Raw genomic sequence first — 17611 nt, 5'->3', positions numbered from 1 at the left:
GGAGTGGAGCCGGCGGTAGACGACCCCGCTGCTCTGGGCGGGGCAGTGTCAGGGGCAGAGATCCGATCTGCCCTGATGGGGATGAAGAAGGGCACTGTCCCTGGCATAGACGGTCTACCGACCGAGTTTTACCTCACCTTTTTTGACCAGCTGGAGCCGCTCTTGGTGCAGGTATTCAACGAGGTGCTGGATCGTGATGGGCTCGGTGCCACCATGAAGATCGGTGTCATCTCCCTCGTCCATAAGGGAGGTGACAAGGCAGACCTGGGGAATTGGCGGCCAATCCAGCTCCTGTGCACTGACTATAAGATCTTGGCCAGGGTGCTGGGCGGCCGCCTGAGAACAGTGATGCCGGCCTTGGTGCAGGCTGACCAGACGTGTGGTGTGGCAGGCCGCAAGATCAGCTGGACCCTGCAGCTGATCCGCGACGTCATCGCGTGGGTGGAAGATAGAGGCCTGCCGCTCCTGCTGGTGAGCCTCGACCAGACCAAGGCCTTTGACCGGGTCCATCACGAGATTCTGTGGGTACTCCTGAAGAGGAAGGGTCTGCCGGACGGGTTTGTCAGGTGGGTCCGGACCTTGTACAACGGGGTGGCATCCCGGGTATGCGTCAACGGAGCGTTGGGCGGGCATATTCCAGTGCGGTGTGGTGTGCGACAGGGCTGTCCTCTCTCGCCCCTGCTGTATGTGCTTTTCCTAGAGATCCTCCTGGACCAGCTCAGGAGGGATCCGGGAGTGGATGGGATCCTGGTGCCAGGTGGAGGAGGGCAGATGGCGAAGATCGCGGCATATGCAGACGACGTCACGCTCTTCCTGGGCTCTGAAGGCGGCCTGGGGAGGGCGCTCAGCATTGTCGAGGATTTCTCAAGAGGTACCGGCGCCCGACTGAACAGGGCCAAGAGCTTAGTGAAGGTCTTCGGGACCTGGCCGAGCGAGCCGCGGGACTTTGGCGGTCTGTCACGGACGACTGGGCCGCTGAAGATCCTGGGGGTGAGCTTTCACTCCACAGATCCTGGAGGTGTCAACTGGGAGGCCGGGTTCCGGAAAGTCAACCGGAAGCTAGGCCTGTGGCAGCAACGATCGCTAACCTGGATCGGGAAGGCGCTGGTACTGAAGGCGGAAGTCCTGCCTCTGCTTCTCCACCTGGCGGTAGTGTACCCCCTGCCGGTCCGGAAGCGGAGAGATCTGGTGAGGAGCATCTTCAACTTCGTCTGGGGTCACACCTACGAACGGGTGAAGAGGTGTGATATGTACAGACCCCTGGCCGATGGGGGTCGGGGGATCTTGGACTTCCCGGCGAAGTTGGACTGCGCCTTCATAGCGAGCCTGTGCACGGTCCTGCACGACAACCCGGCCCACCTGTGCAGCCGGTTTGTCAGTCTCTGGCTGGCGGCGAGCATGCGGCACCTGACGGTCTGGACCAACACGACCCCCAAAGCAGAGCGGCTCCCGCTGCACTACCGCCACGCAGTGCGGTGGCTGCGGGCACACCCGGGGATCAGGGAAGGGACGAACTGTTTGAATCACAGGACCATGTACAGGATGGTGAAGGCGGAAGAACGGCCGGCGATCCCGGGTGTGTCCCGGATCATCTGGCAGCGGGTCCAGCCGGAGGGGCTGGATAACAAGCTGAAGGACCTGAACTGGCTCTGCGTGTGGGGTCGGCTGACGGTCAGGGCCGTCATGCATGCGCACGGGCTCTCCAGACAGAGCCTGTGCCCGCGACACGGCTGCGCGGGCGAAGAGACGGTGGGTCACGTCTTCTGGGAGTGTGCCTTCGCCCAGAGGGTGTGGAGATCGTGCGGGACCCTCTTTGCACAGGTAAGCCCCGATTCCCCCATCACGCAAGCGTCCGTCCTGAGAGGGATCGCCGGCATCCGGGGCCGGAACCGGAAATTCCTGCTGTGGCTACTGGTCAGCCTGGTCAAGGCCTTCATCTGGGATGCCCGGACAGACCTGGTGAAGCACGGCGTGGAGAAGCCTGCTTTTGGGATCCTGCGGAGGGTGAAGGAGGAGGTGGCCAGGAGGGTCCAGTGGGACATTCATAGATGGGGGTTTGCCGCAGCAAAAGAGCGCTGGAAGGATTTGTGCACGGGACATTAGGGGGGTGTTGGTGTGGGACTGTTTTATGATTTGTTAACGAACTTTTTTCTAATAAAAATATAAAAAAAAAAAATCTGTTCTTATCAGTTTAATATCTGATACGTCCCCCATCGGGGGACCACATATTAAACGGATTTTTGGAACAGGGAGCTGGATCAGGAGCTTGCTCCGTCCTCTCCACGCATCGGCCCGGTATTGCAGCGCCTCCGGGAACGGTGCACTACCTTCTCTCAGCGGTGAAAAGACAGACGTAGCTAGCAAGCAAGCGAGGTGGACCGGAGCTCCTTCCTCTCCGGTCTCGTCTCTCGTCCATCTGTGTGTCTCTGTGTCTCTCTCTCTCCCCCTCCCCGTTCCCGTGCTCCCTCCGTGCACTTTCCCGCGCCTCGACTCTCTCGGCAAGCAGGCCGGCCCCCTTTTCGGCTCCCGTGCGTTTTCCCTCCAAAAAACTTAGTTTTTTCCTCCTTTTTCCAGGGAGGCAGGCGTGGCTTGTGTGTGTGTGTGTGTGTGTGTGTGTGTGTGTGTGTGTGTGTGTGTGTGTGTGTGTGTCCCCGTCCTTGCAGGCGGGCCCCTTTCGACAGCCGGCCGTTTTCCCTCCAAAAAACTTAGTATATACACCTTTTCTTTCTTTTTTTCGGCAGGCAGGCAGGTGTGTGTGTGTCCCCGTCCCTCCCGAGAGAGCGCTGCCCCTTGCCTCTGCCCGCAGGTGCCGACGGTCCGCTTTCGCTTGCAGCTCACTCGGCACGGCTGCTGCTGGTGGGAGGGGCCTAAGCTAAGGAGGCCGGCCGGCTGGCGCCCCCCGCGGCTGCGGTCGTTGTCGGGCCGTTGACAGGAGATCAAAGAGCAGGGCCCCCGCCCGGGACTGGCGGGCAGGCAGGCGAGCAAGCAGGCAGGCAAGAGAGGGGGAGAGCGGAGTCCGGGCGGCCGGCAGCCGCGTGCGGACCGGGCTCCAGAGGCGTCGGCCTGCGCCGCTGCGCGCCAGCCGGACGCCCGCGCGCCCGCCCAAGGCCGGCGTCGGGCATCGCTTCTCGGCCTTTTGGCTAAGATCAAGTGTAGTATCTGTTCTTATCAGTTTAATATCTGATACGTCCCCCATCGGGGGACCACATATTAAACGGATTTTTGGAACAGGGAGCTGGATCAGGAGCTTGCTCCGTCCTCTCCACGCATCGGCCCGGTATTGCAGCGCCTCCGGGAACGGTGCACTACCTTCTCTCAGCGGTGAAAAGACAGACGTAGCTAGCAAGCAAGCGAGGTGGACCGGAGCTCCTTCCTCTCCGGTCTCGTCTCTCGTCCATCTGTGTGTCTCTGTGTCTCTCTCTCTCCCCCTCCCCGTTCCCGTGCTCCCTCCGTGCACTTTCCCGCGCCTCGACTCTCTCGGCAAGCAGGCCGGCCCCCTTTTCGGCTCCCGTGCGTTTTCCCTCCAAAAAACTTAGTTTTTTCCTCCTTTTTCCAGGGAGGCAGGCGTGGCTTGTGTGTGTGTGTGTGTGTGTGTGTGTGTGTGTGTGTGTGTGTGTGTGTGTGTGTGTGTCCCCGTCCTTGCAGGCGGGCCCCTTTCGACAGCCGGCCGTTTTCCCTCCAAAAAACTTAGTATATACACCTTTTCTTTCTTTTTTTCGGCAGGCAGGCAGGTGTGTGTGTGTCCCCGTCCCTCCCGAGAGAGCGCTGCCCCTTGCCTCTGCCCGCAGGTGCCGACGGTCCGCTTTCGCTTGCAGCTCACTCGGCACGGCTGCTGCTGGTGGGAGGGGCCTAAGCTAAGGAGGCCGGCCGGCTGGCGCCCCCCGCGGCTGCGGTCGTTGTCGGGCCGTTGACAGGAGATCAAAGAGCAGGGCCCCCGCCCGGGACTGGCGGGCAGGCAGGCGAGCAAGCAGGCAGGCAAGAGAGGGGGAGAGCGGAGTCCGGGCGGCCGGCAGCCGCGTGCGGACCGGGCTCCAGAGGCGTCGGCCTGCGCCGCTGCGCGCCAGCCGGACGCCCGCGCGCCCGCCCAAGGCCGGCGTCGGGCATCGCTTCTCGGCCTTTTGGCTAAGATCAAGTGTAGTATCTGTTCTTATCAGTTTAATATCTGATACGTCCCCCATCGGGGGACCACATATTAAACGGATTTTTGGAACAGGGAGCTGGATCAGGAGCTTGCTCCGTCCTCTCCACGCATCGGCCCGGTATTGCAGCGCCTCCGGGAACGGTGCACTACCTTCTCTCAGCGGTGAAAAGACAGACGTAGCTAGCAAGCAAGCGAGGTGGACCGGAGCTCCTTCCTCTCCGGTCTCGTCTCTCGTCCATCTGTGTGTCTCTGTGTCTCTCTCTCTCCCCCTCCCCGTTCCCGTGCTCCCTCCGTGCACTTTCCCGCGCCTCGACTCTCTCGGCAAGCAGGCCGGCCCCCTTTTCGGCTCCCGTGCGTTTTCCCTCCAAAAAACTTAGTTTTTTCCTCCTTTTTCCAGGGAGGCAGGCGTGGCTTGTGTGTGTGTGTGTGTGTGTGTGTGTGTGTGTGTGTGTGTGTGTGTGTGTGTGTGTGTCCCCGTCCTTGCAGGCGGGCCCCTTTCGACAGCCGGCCGTTTTCCCTCCAAAAAACTTAGTATATACACCTTTTCTTTCTTTTTTTCGGCAGGCAGGCAGGTGTGTGTGTGTCCCCGTCCCTCCCGAGAGAGCGCTGCCCCTTGCCTCTGCCCGCAGGTGCCGACGGTCCGCTTTCGCTTGCAGCTCACTCGGCACGGCTGCTGCTGGTGGGAGGGGCCTAAGCTAAGGAGGCCGGCCGGCTGGCGCCCCCCGCGGCTGCGGTCGTTGTCGGGCCGTTGACAGGAGATCAAAGAGCAGGGCCCCCGCCCGGGACTGGCGGGCAGGCAGGCGAGCAAGCAGGCAGGCAAGAGAGGGGGAGAGCGGAGTCCGGGCGGCCGGCAGCCGCGTGCGGACCGGGCTCCAGAGGCGTCGGCCTGCGCCGCTGCGCGCCAGCCGGACGCCCGCGCGCCCGCCCAAGGCCGGCGTCGGGCATCGCTTCTCGGCCTTTTGGCTAAGATCAAGTGTAGTATCTGTTCTTATCAGTTTAATATCTGATACGTCCCCCATCGGGGGACCACATATTAAACGGATTTTTGGAACAGGGAGCTGGATCAGGAGCTTGCTCCGTCCTCTCCACGCATCGGCCCGGTATTGCAGCGCCTCCGGGAACGGTGCACTACCTTCTCTCAGCGGTGAAAAGACAGACGTAGCTAGCAAGCAAGCGAGGTGGACCGGAGCTCCTTCCTCTCCGGTCTCGTCTCTCGTCCATCTGTGTGTCTCTGTGTCTCTCTCTCTCCCCCTCCCCGTTCCCGTGCTCCCTCCGTGCACTTTCCCGCGCCTCGACTCTCTCGGCAAGCAGGCCGGCCCCCTTTTCGGCTCCCGTGCGTTTTCCCTCCAAAAAACTTAGTTTTTTCCTCCTTTTTCCAGGGAGGCAGGCGTGGCTTGTGTGTGTGTGTGTGTGTGTGTGTGTGTGTGTGTGTGTGTGTGTGTGTGTGTGTGTCCCCGTCCTTGCAGGCGGGCCCCTTTCGACAGCCGGCCGTTTTCCCTCCAAAAAACTTAGTATATACACCTTTTCTTTCTTTTTTTCGGCAGGCAGGCAGGTGTGTGTGTGTCCCCGTCCCTCCCGAGAGAGCGCTGCCCCTTGCCTCTGCCCGCAGGTGCCGACGGTCCGCTTTCGCTTGCAGCTCACTCGGCACGGCTGCTGCTGGTGGGAGGGGCCTAAGCTAAGGAGGCCGGCCGGCTGGCGCCCCCCGCGGCTGCGGTCGTTGTCGGGCCGTTGACAGGAGATCAAAGAGCAGGGCCCCCGCCCGGGACTGGCGGGCAGGCAGGCGAGCAAGCAGGCAGGCAAGAGAGGGGGAGAGCGGAGTCCGGGCGGCCGGCAGCCGCGTGCGGACCGGGCTCCAGAGGCGTCGGCCTGCGCCGCTGCGCGCCAGCCGGACGCCCGCGCGCCCGCCCAAGGCCGGCGTCGGGCATCGCTTCTCGGCCTTTTGGCTAAGATCAAGTGTAGTATCTGTTCTTATCAGTTTAATATCTGATACGTCCCCCATCGGGGGACCACATATTAAACGGATTTTTGGAACAGGGAGCTGGATCAGGAGCTTGCTCCGTCCTCTCCACGCATCGGCCCGGTATTGCAGCGCCTCCGGGAACGGTGCACTACCTTCTCTCAGCGGTGAAAAGACAGACGTAGCTAGCAAGCAAGCGAGGTGGACCGGAGCTCCTTCCTCTCCGGTCTCGTCTCTCGTCCATCTGTGTGTCTCTGTGTCTCTCTCTCTCCCCCTCCCCGTTCCCGTGCTCCCTCCGTGCACTTTCCCGCGCCTCGACTCTCTCGGCAAGCAGGCCGGCCCCCTTTTCGGCTCCCGTGCGTTTTCCCTCCAAAAAACTTAGTTTTTTCCTCCTTTTTCCAGGGAGGCAGGCGTGGCTTGTGTGTGTGTGTGTGTGTGTGTGTGTGTGTGTGTGTGTGTGTGTGTGTGTGTGTGTCCCCGTCCTTGCAGGCGGGCCCCTTTCGACAGCCGGCCGTTTTCCCTCCAAAAAACTTAGTATATACACCTTTTCTTTCTTTTTTTCGGCAGGCAGGCAGGTGTGTGTGTGTCCCCGTCCCTCCCGAGAGAGCGCTGCCCCTTGCCTCTGCCCGCAGGTGCCGACGGTCCGCTTTCGCTTGCAGCTCACTCGGCACGGCTGCTGCTGGTGGGAGGGGCCTAAGCTAAGGAGGCCGGCCGGCTGGCGCCCCCCGCGGCTGCGGTCGTTGTCGGGCCGTTGACAGGAGATCAAAGAGCAGGGCCCCCGCCCGGGACTGGCGGGCAGGCAGGCGAGCAAGCAGGCAGGCAAGAGAGGGGGAGAGCGGAGTCCGGGCGGCCGGCAGCCGCGTGCGGACCGGGCTCCAGAGGCGTCGGCCTGCGCCGCTGCGCGCCAGCCGGACGCCCGCGCGCCCGCCCAAGGCCGGCGTCGGGCATCGCTTCTCGGCCTTTTGGCTAAGATCAAGTGTAGTATCTGTTCTTATCAGTTTAATATCTGATACGTCCCCCATCGGGGGACCACATATTAAACGGATTTTTGGAACAGGGAGCTGGATCAGGAGCTTGCTCCGTCCTCTCCACGCATCGGCCCGGTATTGCAGCGCCTCCGGGAACGGTGCACTACCTTCTCTCAGCGGTGAAAAGACAGACGTAGCTAGCAAGCAAGCGAGGTGGACCGGAGCTCCTTCCTCTCCGGTCTCGTCTCTCGTCCATCTGTGTGTCTCTGTGTCTCTCTCTCTCCCCCTCCCCGTTCCCGTGCTCCCTCCGTGCACTTTCCCGCGCCTCGACTCTCTCGGCAAGCAGGCCGGCCCCCTTTTCGGCTCCCGTGCGTTTTCCCTCCAAAAAACTTAGTTTTTTCCTCCTTTTTCCAGGGAGGCAGGCGTGGCTTGTGTGTGTGTGTGTGTGTGTGTGTGTGTGTGTGTGTGTGTGTGTGTGTGTGTGTGTGTCCCCGTCCTTGCAGGCGGGCCCCTTTCGACAGCCGGCCGTTTTCCCTCCAAAAAACTTAGTATATACACCTTTTCTTTCTTTTTTTCGGCAGGCAGGCAGGTGTGTGTGTGTCCCCGTCCCTCCCGAGAGAGCGCTGCCCCTTGCCTCTGCCCGCAGGTGCCGACGGTCCGCTTTCGCTTGCAGCTCACTCGGCACGGCTGCTGCTGGTGGGAGGGGCCTAAGCTAAGGAGGCCGGCCGGCTGGCGCCCCCCGCGGCTGCGGTCGTTGTCGGGCCGTTGACAGGAGATCAAAGAGCAGGGCCCCCGCCCGGGACTGGCGGGCAGGCAGGCGAGCAAGCAGGCAGGCAAGAGAGGGGGAGAGCGGAGTCCGGGCGGCCGGCAGCCGCGTGCGGACCGGGCTCCAGAGGCGTCGGCCTGCGCCGCTGCGCGCCAGCCGGACGCCCGCGCGCCCGCCCAAGGCCGGCGTCGGGCATCGCTTCTCGGCCTTTTGGCTAAGATCAAGTGTAGTATCTGTTCTTATCAGTTTAATATCTGATACGTCCCCCATCGGGGGACCACATATTAAACGGATTTTTGGAACAGGGAGCTGGATCAGGAGCTTGCTCCGTCCTCTCCACGCATCGGCCCGGTATTGCAGCGCCTCCGGGAACGGTGCACTACCTTCTCTCAGCGGTGAAAAGACAGACGTAGCTAGCAAGCAAGCGAGGTGGACCGGAGCTCCTTCCTCTCCGGTCTCGTCTCTCGTCCATCTGTGTGTCTCTGTGTCTCTCTCTCTCCCCCTCCCCGTTCCCGTGCTCCCTCCGTGCACTTTCCCGCGCCTCGACTCTCTCGGCAAGCAGGCCGGCCCCCTTTTCGGCTCCCGTGCGTTTTCCCTCCAAAAAACTTAGTTTTTTCCTCCTTTTTCCAGGGAGGCAGGCGTGGCTTGTGTGTGTGTGTGTGTGTGTGTGTGTGTGTGTGTGTGTGTGTGTGTGTGTGTGTGTGTGTCCCCGTCCTTGCAGGCGGGCCCCTTTCGACAGCCGGCCGTTTTCCCTCCAAAAAACTTAGTATATACACCTTTTCTTTCTTTTTTTCGGCAGGCAGGCAGGTGTGTGTGTGTCCCCGTCCCTCCCGAGAGAGCGCTGCCCCTTGCCTCTGCCCGCAGGTGCCGACGGTCCGCTTTCGCTTGCAGCTCACTCGGCACGGCTGCTGCTGGTGGGAGGGGCCTAAGCTAAGGAGGCCGGCCGGCTGGCGCCCCCCGCGGCTGCGGTCGTTGTCGGGCCGTTGACAGGAGATCAAAGAGCAGGGCCCCCGCCCGGGACTGGCGGGCAGGCAGGCGAGCAAGCAGGCAGGCAAGAGAGGGGGAGAGCGGAGTCCGGGCGGCCGGCAGCCGCGTGCGGACCGGGCTCCAGAGGCGTCGGCCTGCGCCGCTGCGCGCCAGCCGGACGCCCGCGCGCCCGCCCAAGGCCGGCGTCGGGCATCGCTTCTCGGCCTTTTGGCTGCGATCCTTAGTACGTGGCAGGCCCGCGGCTGAGGTAACACCAAAAGACCGGGGAGAGAAGACCGGAGAGGACACCGCCTGGAGGAGACTACGCTGCTGGATTTGCCGGATTTGGACTTTGGATTGGCCCGGACTGCGCTTCGGATTTTCGTTTCCTGGATTGGACGCTTGGACACCAGAAGACTTCGGTTTTGGTGAGAAGGCTGCTTCGGCAGCCGCAAAGGCTGCGGAACGATGGCTGCGGATCCCGGGGCGGCGAGGACGGCTGAGGAGGGTCCCAAGATCCGGAAGACCATCCGCTTCATCTGGAAGCCGGATGGAGAGATGCCGGGGAGGGACGTCTTCGAAGAGGAGATCCTTTTTGGGATCCTGGGTTTGGACGTGGCGGATATCAAGTGCTTGCAGGGGAATCGGGCGCAGCGCTATATGGATCTCTCGTTCGTGGAGGAGAAAGGACATCGTGGCGCTTCCGAGAAGATCATGAAGGCTAAGGAAAGTGGCAGGCTGGAGAATTACGTGTGTCTGGGGCTCCAGAGCAACAATGAAAGGTCAGTGATTCTGCACATGTTTGACCCCTTTGTTCCCGATAGTGACGTCACGACCTTCCTCCGTCGTTACGTCGACGTGTTGGACCCCCCTCGTATCATCATGGACCCCTACAAGGTCTGGACCGGGAAGAGGCAGTATCACGTTGAGCTGAGGCCAGACGACAGAAGTAAGGACGGTTTCGCCCACCCGCCTGCCACTTTCGCCATTGGTCCAGGTAGGGGGTACTTGTTCTACGGGAATCAGCCGCCGTTCTGTCGGAAGTGTCGGGAGTCCGGGCACCGGGAGGCCGAGTGCAACGCGGCGGAGTGTGGGAAGTGCCACCGGCGGGGTCATCAGGCCCGGAATTGTCCCGTTAAAGAGTGTTCCTTGTGTGGCAACACTGGACATTTGTATCGCAACTGCCTCCTTAGGAACGCCGAGTATGCCAGAGCTGTCCATGACGGATCCGGCCTGGCGGTGGGAGAAACGGAGTCGGAAGGCAGTGAGGCTGGGGACACCGAGGACGAACATCAGGATGGTGGTGGAGCGGTCCCTGGGGGAGCCGGGAAGGATGCCGGATGGACGGTGGTGGTGCGGCCGAGACGGAAGGGGAAGGGGAAGGGGAAGGGGAGGCAGCATGAGGAGGACGGCGACGACCCGCAGGAGGGACCATCTCGGGCCGAAGACGGGGTGGTCGGGAGCTGGGCGGATGTGGTGAAGGCCCCCCCCGCCCGAGCAGACGCAGGACCAACCGCAGCGCGGGGGGCAGGTGAGGAGGAGGAGGAGATGCACCACATGCCCGTGTTGAGGAAGAAGCCTAGGAAGCGGTCGCAGGCTGGCAAGGGACAGATGGAGACGGGCGACAAGAAGAAGAAGACATCCAGGGAGTACTACGGGGAGGCGGAGCTCGTCCCGGAGACGGTAGCAGCTCTGGTGACGGCGCCAGAGCAGGAGGTGATGGCAGACCGGGAGGCGATGGCAGACCAGGAGGAGATGGAGGAGGGGGCAGCGCCAGCGTCAACGCAGGACGGCCAGGAGCTGGGGGACACCGCAGGCTCCCTCCCCCCTGGGCAGGGAGACAGAGTCGTGGCACGGGGCCCCTTCTCTGTGGCGCAGTGCCTTTCAGGTGAGGGGAGCCCTGTGGTGACGTGCCAGGTCGACACCCCGGACCGCGAGTACTCGCGCCGGCCTGACCCTGACCCGGGCTCCAGCCCCAACCCCTCTCCCGACCCCCCTCCCCCCGACCCCGACCCCGACCCCCACCCTGACCGGGGCCCCGACCCCGGCCTCGGTCTCAGCCCCGGATTTGTTCTCGATCCCGGGCCCGACCCCGTCTCTGACATGGAGGTGGGCGTGAGCCCAGTCCCTTCGGTCACCTACATCGAGGGGACAGACACCGACAGTTCGGTCAGTGCAGCAGGGGCAGAGCATCCACCCAGCTCTAGCTCCAGCGACGGTATGGAGAGTGACAGCCCCCCGGAGCAGCCATGACCTTCACAGTGGCCACGGCTAATGTGAGGGGTCTGCGGAACCGGGAGAAACGAGCTGGAGTTTTCCGATATTTGTCCCAAAGGCTTTTGGATATTTGCTTTTTGCAGGAGACCCATCTGAAAGACCACGACGATGTGCTCGCTTACCAGAAGGAGTGGACAAAGGGGCCCTCGTGGTGGAGCGTTGGGGGGGTGAACTCCTCTGGCGTGGGCATCCTGTGTGGTTCCCCAGGGTTTGCGGCACAGGTGGTCAGCTCTGTGGTCCCCGGGCGCCTGCTGGTGGTCGACGGGACCCGGCACGGGGTGCGGACCCGGCTGATCGGTGTGTATGTCCCGGCGGACCGGCGGCAGCAGGGCTCCTTCCTGAAAGATCTGGAGCCCCTGCTGTACACAAACAGAGAGCTGATCATCGGCGGGGATTTTAACATCGACCTGGGGGACTCACAAGGTGAGGGTGCCCATGGGTTACGGTCTCTGATTGCAGATTTTGGCCTGCGGGACGGATTTCAGAATGTCGCACATCACACCTGGGACAACGGAAGGGGGACCTTCAGGCGGCTGGATTATGTCTTCACTTCGGCGAACTGGACGACCCTAAGCAGGCAAGCGACCCCTACTTGGTTTTCCGACCATCACATGCTGACGGCTTCCTTTGGTGTTGAGGACCCTCGTTTCCAGGCCGGATACTGGAAGCTGAACAGGCAAGTCCTGCAGGAGGCGAGATACCAGAGGAAGATCGCTACAGTGCTGCGGGCATGTGCGGAGAGGAGGGACGCCTTCAGTTCGGCGGTGCACTGGTGGGAGTCCTGCAAGCGCACCATCGCGGTGGTGACGAAGAAGTACTGCAGGATCCGCCGCAGTTTGGAGGACCGCCAGTGCACCAAGCTCCAGGAGGAGCTCGAGGCACTGTATGCGCAGCTGAACCAAGGGGGCGCTTACGAGGGGGAGAAGATCGCCCACATCAAGAGCCTGCTTAGGGGTAAGTGGCTGCAGTGGGCTAAGGACTTTCTTTTCAGGCTCCGTGGAGTCTGGAGGGAGAATGACGAAAGCTGCTCGTCCCAGTTCTTCGGCGCCGTGAGGAGGCAACAAGAGCGAGGCTTCTTTGACGGCGTTCGGAGGACGGACGGGTCTGTAGCCACTTCCATACCCGGGATGTTGGAGTGTGCCACAGAATATTACAGCACCCTGTTTGCTGAGAAGGAGACCGACGCCGGTATCAGGAGCAGGCTCCTGGACGGAGTGGAGCCGGCGGTAGACGACCCCGCTGCTCTGGGCGGGGCAGTGTCAGGGGCAGAGATCCGATCTGCCCTGATGGGGATGAAGAAGGGCACTGTCCCTGGCATAGACGGTCTACCGACCGAGTTTTACCTCACCTTTTTTGACCAGCTGGAGCCGCTCTTGGTGCAGGTATTCAACGAGGTGCTGGATCGTGATGGGCTCGGTGCCACCATGAAGATCGGTGTCATCTCCCTCGTCCATAAGGGAGGTGACAAGGCAGACCTGGGGAATTGGCGGCCAATCCAGCTCCTGTGCACTGACTATAAGATCTTGGCCAGGGTGCTGGGCGGTCGCCTGAGAACAGTGATGCCGGCCTTGGTGCAGGCTGACCAGACGTGTGGTGTGGCAGGCCGCAAGATCAGCTGGACCCTGCAGCTGATCCGCGACGTCATCGCGTGGGTGGAAGATAGAGGCCTGCCGCTCCTGCTGGTGAGCCTCGACCAGACCAAGGCCTTTGACCGGGTCCATCACGAGATTCTGTGGGCACTCCTGGAGAGGAAGGGTCTGCCGGACGGGTTTGTCAGGTGGGTCCGGACCTTGTACAACGGGGTGGCATCCCGGGTATGCGTCAACGGAGCGTTGGGCGGGCATATTCCAGTGCGGTGTGGTGTGCGACAGGGCTGTCCTCTCTCGCCCCTGCTGTATGTGCTTTTCCTAGAGATCCTCCTGGACCAGCTCAGGAGGGATCCGGGAGTGGATGGGATCCTGGTGCCAGGTGGAGGAGGGCAGATGGCGAAGATCGCGGCATATGCAGACGACGTCACGCTCTTCCTGGGCTCTGAAGGCGGCCTGGGGAGGGCGCTCAGCATTGTCGAGGATTTCTCAAGAGGTACCGGCGCCCGACTGAACAGGGCCAAGAGCTTAGTGAAGGTCTTCGGGACCTGGCCGAGCGAGCCGCGGGACTTTGGCGGTCTGTCACGGACGACTGGGCCGCTGAAGATCCTGGGGGTGAGCTTTCACTCCACAGATCCTGGAGGTGTCAACTGGGAGGCCGGGTTCCGGAAAGTCAACCGGAAGCTAGGCCTGTGGCAGCAACGATCGCTAACCTGGATCGGGAAGGCGCTGGTACTGAAGGCGGAAGTCCTGCCTCTGCTTCTCCACCTGGCGGTAGTGTACCCCCTGCCGGTCCGGAAGCGGAGAGATCTGGTGAGGAGCATCTTCAACTTCGTCTGGGGTCACACCTACGAACGGGTGAAGAGGTGTGATATGTACAGACCCCTGGCCGATGGGGGTCGGGGGATCTTGGACTTCCCGGCGAAGTTGGACTGCGCCTTCATAGCGAGCCTGTGCACGGTCCTGCACGACAACCCGGCCCACCTGTGCAGCCGGTTTGTCAGTCTCTGGCTGGCGGCGAGCATGCGGCACCTGACGGTCTGGACCAACACGACCCCCAAAGCAGAGCGGCTCCCGCTGCACTACCGCCACGCAGTGCGGTGGCTGCGGGCACACCCGGGGATCAAGGAAGGGACGAACTGTTTGAATCACAGGACCATGTACAGGATGGTGAAGGCGGAAGAACGGCCGGCGATCCCGGGTGTGTCCCGGATCATCTGGCAGCGGGTCCAGCCGGAGGGGCTGGATAACAAGCTGAAGGACCTGAACTGGCTCTGCGTGTGGGGTCGGCTGACGGTCAGGGCCGTCATGCATGCGCACGGGCTCTCCAGACAGAGCCTGTGCCCGCGACACGGCTGCGCGGGCGAAGAGACGGTGGGTCACGTCTTCTGGGAGTGTGCCTTCGCCCAGAGGGTGTGGAGATCGTGCGGGACCCTCTTTGCACAGGTAAGCCCCGATTCCCCCATCACGCAAGCGTCCGTCCTGAAAGGGATCGCCGGCATCCGGGGCCGGAACCGGAAGTTCCTGCTGTGGCTACTGGTCAGCCTGGTCAAGGCCTTCATCTGGGATGCCCGGACAGACCTGGTGAAGCACGGCGTGGAGAAGCCTGCTTTTGGGATCCTGCGGAGGGTGAAGGAGGAGGTGGCCAGGAGGGTCCAGTGGGACATTCACAGATGGGGGTTTGCTGCAGCAAAAGAGCGCTGGAAGGATTTGTGCACGGGACATTAGGGGGGTGTTGGTGTGGGACTGTTTTATGATTTGTTAACGTACTTTTTTCTAATAAAAATATAAAAAAAAAAAAAAATCTGTTCTTATCAGTTTAATATCTGATACGTCCCCCATCGGGGGACCACATATTAAACGGATTTTTGGAACAGGGAGCTGGATCAGGAGCTTGCTCCGTCCTCTCCACGCATCGGCCCGGTATTGCAGCGCCTCCGGGAACGGTGCACTACCTTCTCTCAGCGGTGAAAAGACAGACGTAGCTAGCAAGCAAGCGAGGTGGACCGGAGCTCCTTCCTCTCCGGTCTCGTCTCTCGTCCATCTGTGTGTCTCTGTGTCTCTCTCTCTCCCCCTCCCCGTTCCCGTGCTCCCTCCGTGCACTTTCCCGCGCCTCGACTCTCTCGGCAAGCAGGCCGGCCCCCTTTTCGGCTCCCGTGCGTTTTCCCTCCAAAAAACTTAGTTTTTTCCTCCTTTTTCCAGGGAGGCAGGCGTGGCTTGTGTGTGTGTGTGTGTGTGTGTGTGTGTGTGTGTGTGTGTGTGTGTGTGTGTGTGTGTGTCCCCGTCCTTGCAGGCGGGCCCCTTTCGACAGCCGGCCGTTTTCCCTCCAAAAAACTTAGTATATACACCTTTTCTTTCTTTTTTTCGGCAGGCAGGCAGGTGTGTGTGTGTCCCCGTCCCTCCCGAGAGAGCGCTGCCCCTTGCCTCTGCCCGCAGGTGCCGACGGTCCGCTTTCGCTTGCAGCTCACTCGGCACGGCTGCTGCTGGTGGGAGGGGCCTAAGCTAAGGAGGCCGGCCGGCTGGCGCCCCCCGCGGCTGCGGTCGTTGTCGGGCCGTTGACAGGAGATCAAAGAGCAGGGCCCCCGCCCGGGACTGGCGGGCAGGCAGGCGAGCAAGCAGGCAGGCAAGAGAGGGGGAGAGCGGAGTCCGGGCGGCCGGCAGCCGCGTGCGGACCGGGCTCCAGAGGCGTCGGCCTGCGCCGCTGCGCGCCAGCCGGACGCCCGCGCGCCCGCCCAAGGCCGGCGTCGGGCATCGCTTCTCGGCCTTTTGGCTAAGATCAAGTGTAGTATCTGTTCTTATCAGTTTAATATCTGATACGTCCCCCATCGGGGGACCACATATTAAACGGATTTTTGGAACAGGGAGCTGGATCAGGAGCTTGCTCCGTCCTCTCCACGCATCGGCCCGGTATTGCAGCGCCTCCGGGAACGGTGCACTACCTTCTCTCAGCGGTGAAAAGACAGACGTAGCTAGCAAGCAAGCGAGGTGGACCGGAGCTCCTTCCTCTCCGGTCTCGTCTCTCGTCCATCTGTGTGTCTCTGTGTCTCTCTCTCTCCCCCTCCCCGTTCCCGTGCTCCCTCCGTGCACTTTCCCGCGCCTCGACTCTCTCGGCAAGCAGGCCGGCCCCCTTTTCGGCTCCCGTGCGTTTTCCCTCCAAAAAACTTAGTTTTTTCCTCCTTTTTCCAGGGAGGCAGGCGTGGCTTGTGTGTGTGTGTGTGTGTGTGTGTGTGTGTGTGTGTGTGTGTGTGTGTGTGTGTGTGTGTCCCCGTCCTTGCAGGCGGGCCCCTTTCGACAGCCGGCCGTTTTCCCTCCAAAAAACTTAGTATATACACCTTTTCTTTCTTTTTTTCGGCAGGCAGGCAGGTGTGTGTGTGTCCCCGTCCCTCCCGAGAGAGCGCTGCCCCTTGCCTCTGCCCGCAGGTGCCGACGGTCCGCTTTCGCTTGCAGCTCACTCGGCACGGCTGCTGCTGGTGGGAGGGGCCTAAGCTAAGGAGGCCGGCCGGCTGGCGCCCCCCGCGGCTGCGGTCGTTGTCGGGCCGTTGACAGGAGATCAAAGAGCAGGGCCCCCGCCCGGGACTGGCGGGCAGGCAGGCGAGCAAGCAGGCAGGCAAGAGAGGGGGAGAGCGGAGTCCGGGCGGCCGGCAGCCGCGTGCGGACCGGGCTCCAGAGGCGTCGGCCTGCGCCGCTGCGCGCCAGCCGGACGCCCGCGCGCCCGCCCAAGGCCGGCGTCGGGCATCGCTTCTCGGCCTTTTGGCTAAGATCAAGTGTAGTATCTGTTCTTATCAGTTTAATATCTGATACGTCCCCCATCGGGGGACCACATATTAAACGGATTTTTGGAACAGGGAGCTGGATCAGGAGCTTGCTCCGTCCTCTCCACGCATCGGCCCGGTATTGCAGCGCCTCCGGGAACGGTGCACTACCTTCTCTCAGCGGTGAAAAGACAGACGTAGCTAGCAAGCAAGCGAGGTGGACCGGAGCTCCTTCCTCTCCGGTCTCGTCTCTCGTCCATCTGTGTGTCTCTGTGTCTCTCTCTCTCCCCCTCCCCGTTCCCGTGCTCCCTCCGTGCACTTTCCCGCGCCTCGACTCTCTCGGCAAGCAGGCCGGCCCCCTTTTCGGCTCCCGTGCGTTTTCCCTCCAAAAAACTTAGTTTTTTCCTCCTTTTTCCAGGGAGGCAGGCGTGGCTTGTGTGTGTGTGTGTGTGTGTGTGTGTGTGTGTGTGTGTGTGTGTGTGTGTGTGTGTGTCCCCGTCCTTGCAGGCGGGCCCCTTTCGACAGCCGGCCGTTTTCCCTCCAAAAAACTTAGTATATACACCTTTTCTTTCTTTTTTTCGGCAGGCAGGCAGGTGTGTGTGTGTCCCCGTCCCTCCCGAGAGAGCGCTGCCCCTTGCCTCTGCCCGCAGGTGCCGACGGTCCGCTTTCGCTTGCAGCTCACTCGGCACGGCTGCTGCTGGTGGGAGGGGCCTAAGCTAAGGAGGCCGGCCGGCTGGCGCCCCCCGCGGCTGCGGTCGTTGTCGGGCCGTTGACAGGAGATCAAAGAGCAGGGCCCCCGCCCGGGACTGGCGGGCAGGCAGGCGAGCAAGCAGGCAGGCAAGAGAGGGGGAGAGCGGAGTCCGGGCGGCCGGCAGCCGCGTGCGGACCGGGCTCCAGAGGCGTCGGCCTGCGCCGCTGCGCGCCAGCCGGACGCCCGCGCGCCCGCCCAAGGCCGGCGTCGGGCATCGCTTCTCGGCCTTTTGGCTAAGATCAAGTGTAGTATCTGTTCTTATCAGTTTAATATCTGATACGTCCCCCATCGGGGGACCACATATTGGGGACCACATATTAAACGGATTTTTGGAACAGGGAGCTGGATCAGGAGCTTGCTCCGTCCTCTCCACGCATCGGCCCGGTATTGCAGCGCCTCCGGGAACGGTGCACTACCTTCTCTCAGCGGTGAAAAGACAGACGTAGC

The 17611-nt window shown here is 62.1% G+C and overlaps 10 non-coding genes and 1 pseudogene across 10 annotated transcripts; all 11 read left to right on the top strand.

Annotated features, from left to right (window-relative positions):
- The first annotated feature begins 2142 nt into the window (after positions 1–2142).
- Positions 2143–2329, top strand: LOC148806621 (U2 spliceosomal RNA). Its single transcript, XR_016089581.1, has one exon. It is a non-coding gene; the product is annotated as a U2 spliceosomal RNA (small nuclear RNA).
- Positions 2330–3120: 791 nt separating this feature from the next.
- On the top strand, positions 3121–3311 carry LOC148806620 (U2 spliceosomal RNA). Its single transcript, XR_016089422.1, has one exon. It is a non-coding gene; the product is annotated as a U2 spliceosomal RNA (small nuclear RNA).
- Positions 3312–4102: 791 nt separating this feature from the next.
- Positions 4103–4293, top strand: LOC148806619 (U2 spliceosomal RNA). Its single transcript, XR_016089421.1, has one exon. It is a non-coding gene; the product is annotated as a U2 spliceosomal RNA (small nuclear RNA).
- A 791-nt stretch (positions 4294–5084) lies between these two features.
- On the top strand, positions 5085–5275 carry LOC148806618 (U2 spliceosomal RNA). Its single transcript, XR_016089420.1, has one exon. It is a non-coding gene; the product is annotated as a U2 spliceosomal RNA (small nuclear RNA).
- Positions 5276–6064: 789 nt separating this feature from the next.
- On the top strand, positions 6065–6255 carry LOC148806617 (U2 spliceosomal RNA). The gene has a single exon (XR_016089419.1). It is a non-coding gene; the product is annotated as a U2 spliceosomal RNA (small nuclear RNA).
- Positions 6256–7044: 789 nt separating this feature from the next.
- On the top strand, positions 7045–7235 carry LOC148806616 (U2 spliceosomal RNA). Its single transcript, XR_016089418.1, has one exon. It is a non-coding gene; the product is annotated as a U2 spliceosomal RNA (small nuclear RNA).
- Positions 7236–8026: 791 nt separating this feature from the next.
- LOC148806615 (U2 spliceosomal RNA) lies at positions 8027–8217 on the top strand. The gene has a single exon (XR_016089417.1). It is a non-coding gene; the product is annotated as a U2 spliceosomal RNA (small nuclear RNA).
- Positions 8218–14427: 6210 nt separating this feature from the next.
- On the top strand, positions 14428–14618 carry LOC148806614 (U2 spliceosomal RNA). Its single transcript, XR_016089596.1, has one exon. It is a non-coding gene; the product is annotated as a U2 spliceosomal RNA (small nuclear RNA).
- A 793-nt stretch (positions 14619–15411) lies between these two features.
- LOC148806613 (U2 spliceosomal RNA) lies at positions 15412–15602 on the top strand. Its single transcript, XR_016089416.1, has one exon. It is a non-coding gene; the product is annotated as a U2 spliceosomal RNA (small nuclear RNA).
- Positions 15603–16395: 793 nt separating this feature from the next.
- LOC148806612 (U2 spliceosomal RNA) lies at positions 16396–16586 on the top strand. Its single transcript, XR_016089413.1, has one exon. It is a non-coding gene; the product is annotated as a U2 spliceosomal RNA (small nuclear RNA).
- Positions 16587–17377: 791 nt separating this feature from the next.
- Positions 17378–17582, top strand: LOC148806611 (U2 spliceosomal RNA; annotated as a pseudogene).
- The last annotated feature ends 29 nt before the right edge of the window (positions 17583–17611 follow it).

This window comes from Atractosteus spatula, unplaced genomic scaffold (assembly GCF_055471065.1).
Source record: "Atractosteus spatula isolate fAtrSpa1 unplaced genomic scaffold, fAtrSpa1.hap1 Scaffold_5, whole genome shotgun sequence".
NCBI lineage: Eukaryota > Metazoa > Chordata > Actinopteri > Semionotiformes > Lepisosteidae > Atractosteus > Atractosteus spatula.
This window is presented reverse-complemented; position numbering and strand designations above follow the sequence as displayed.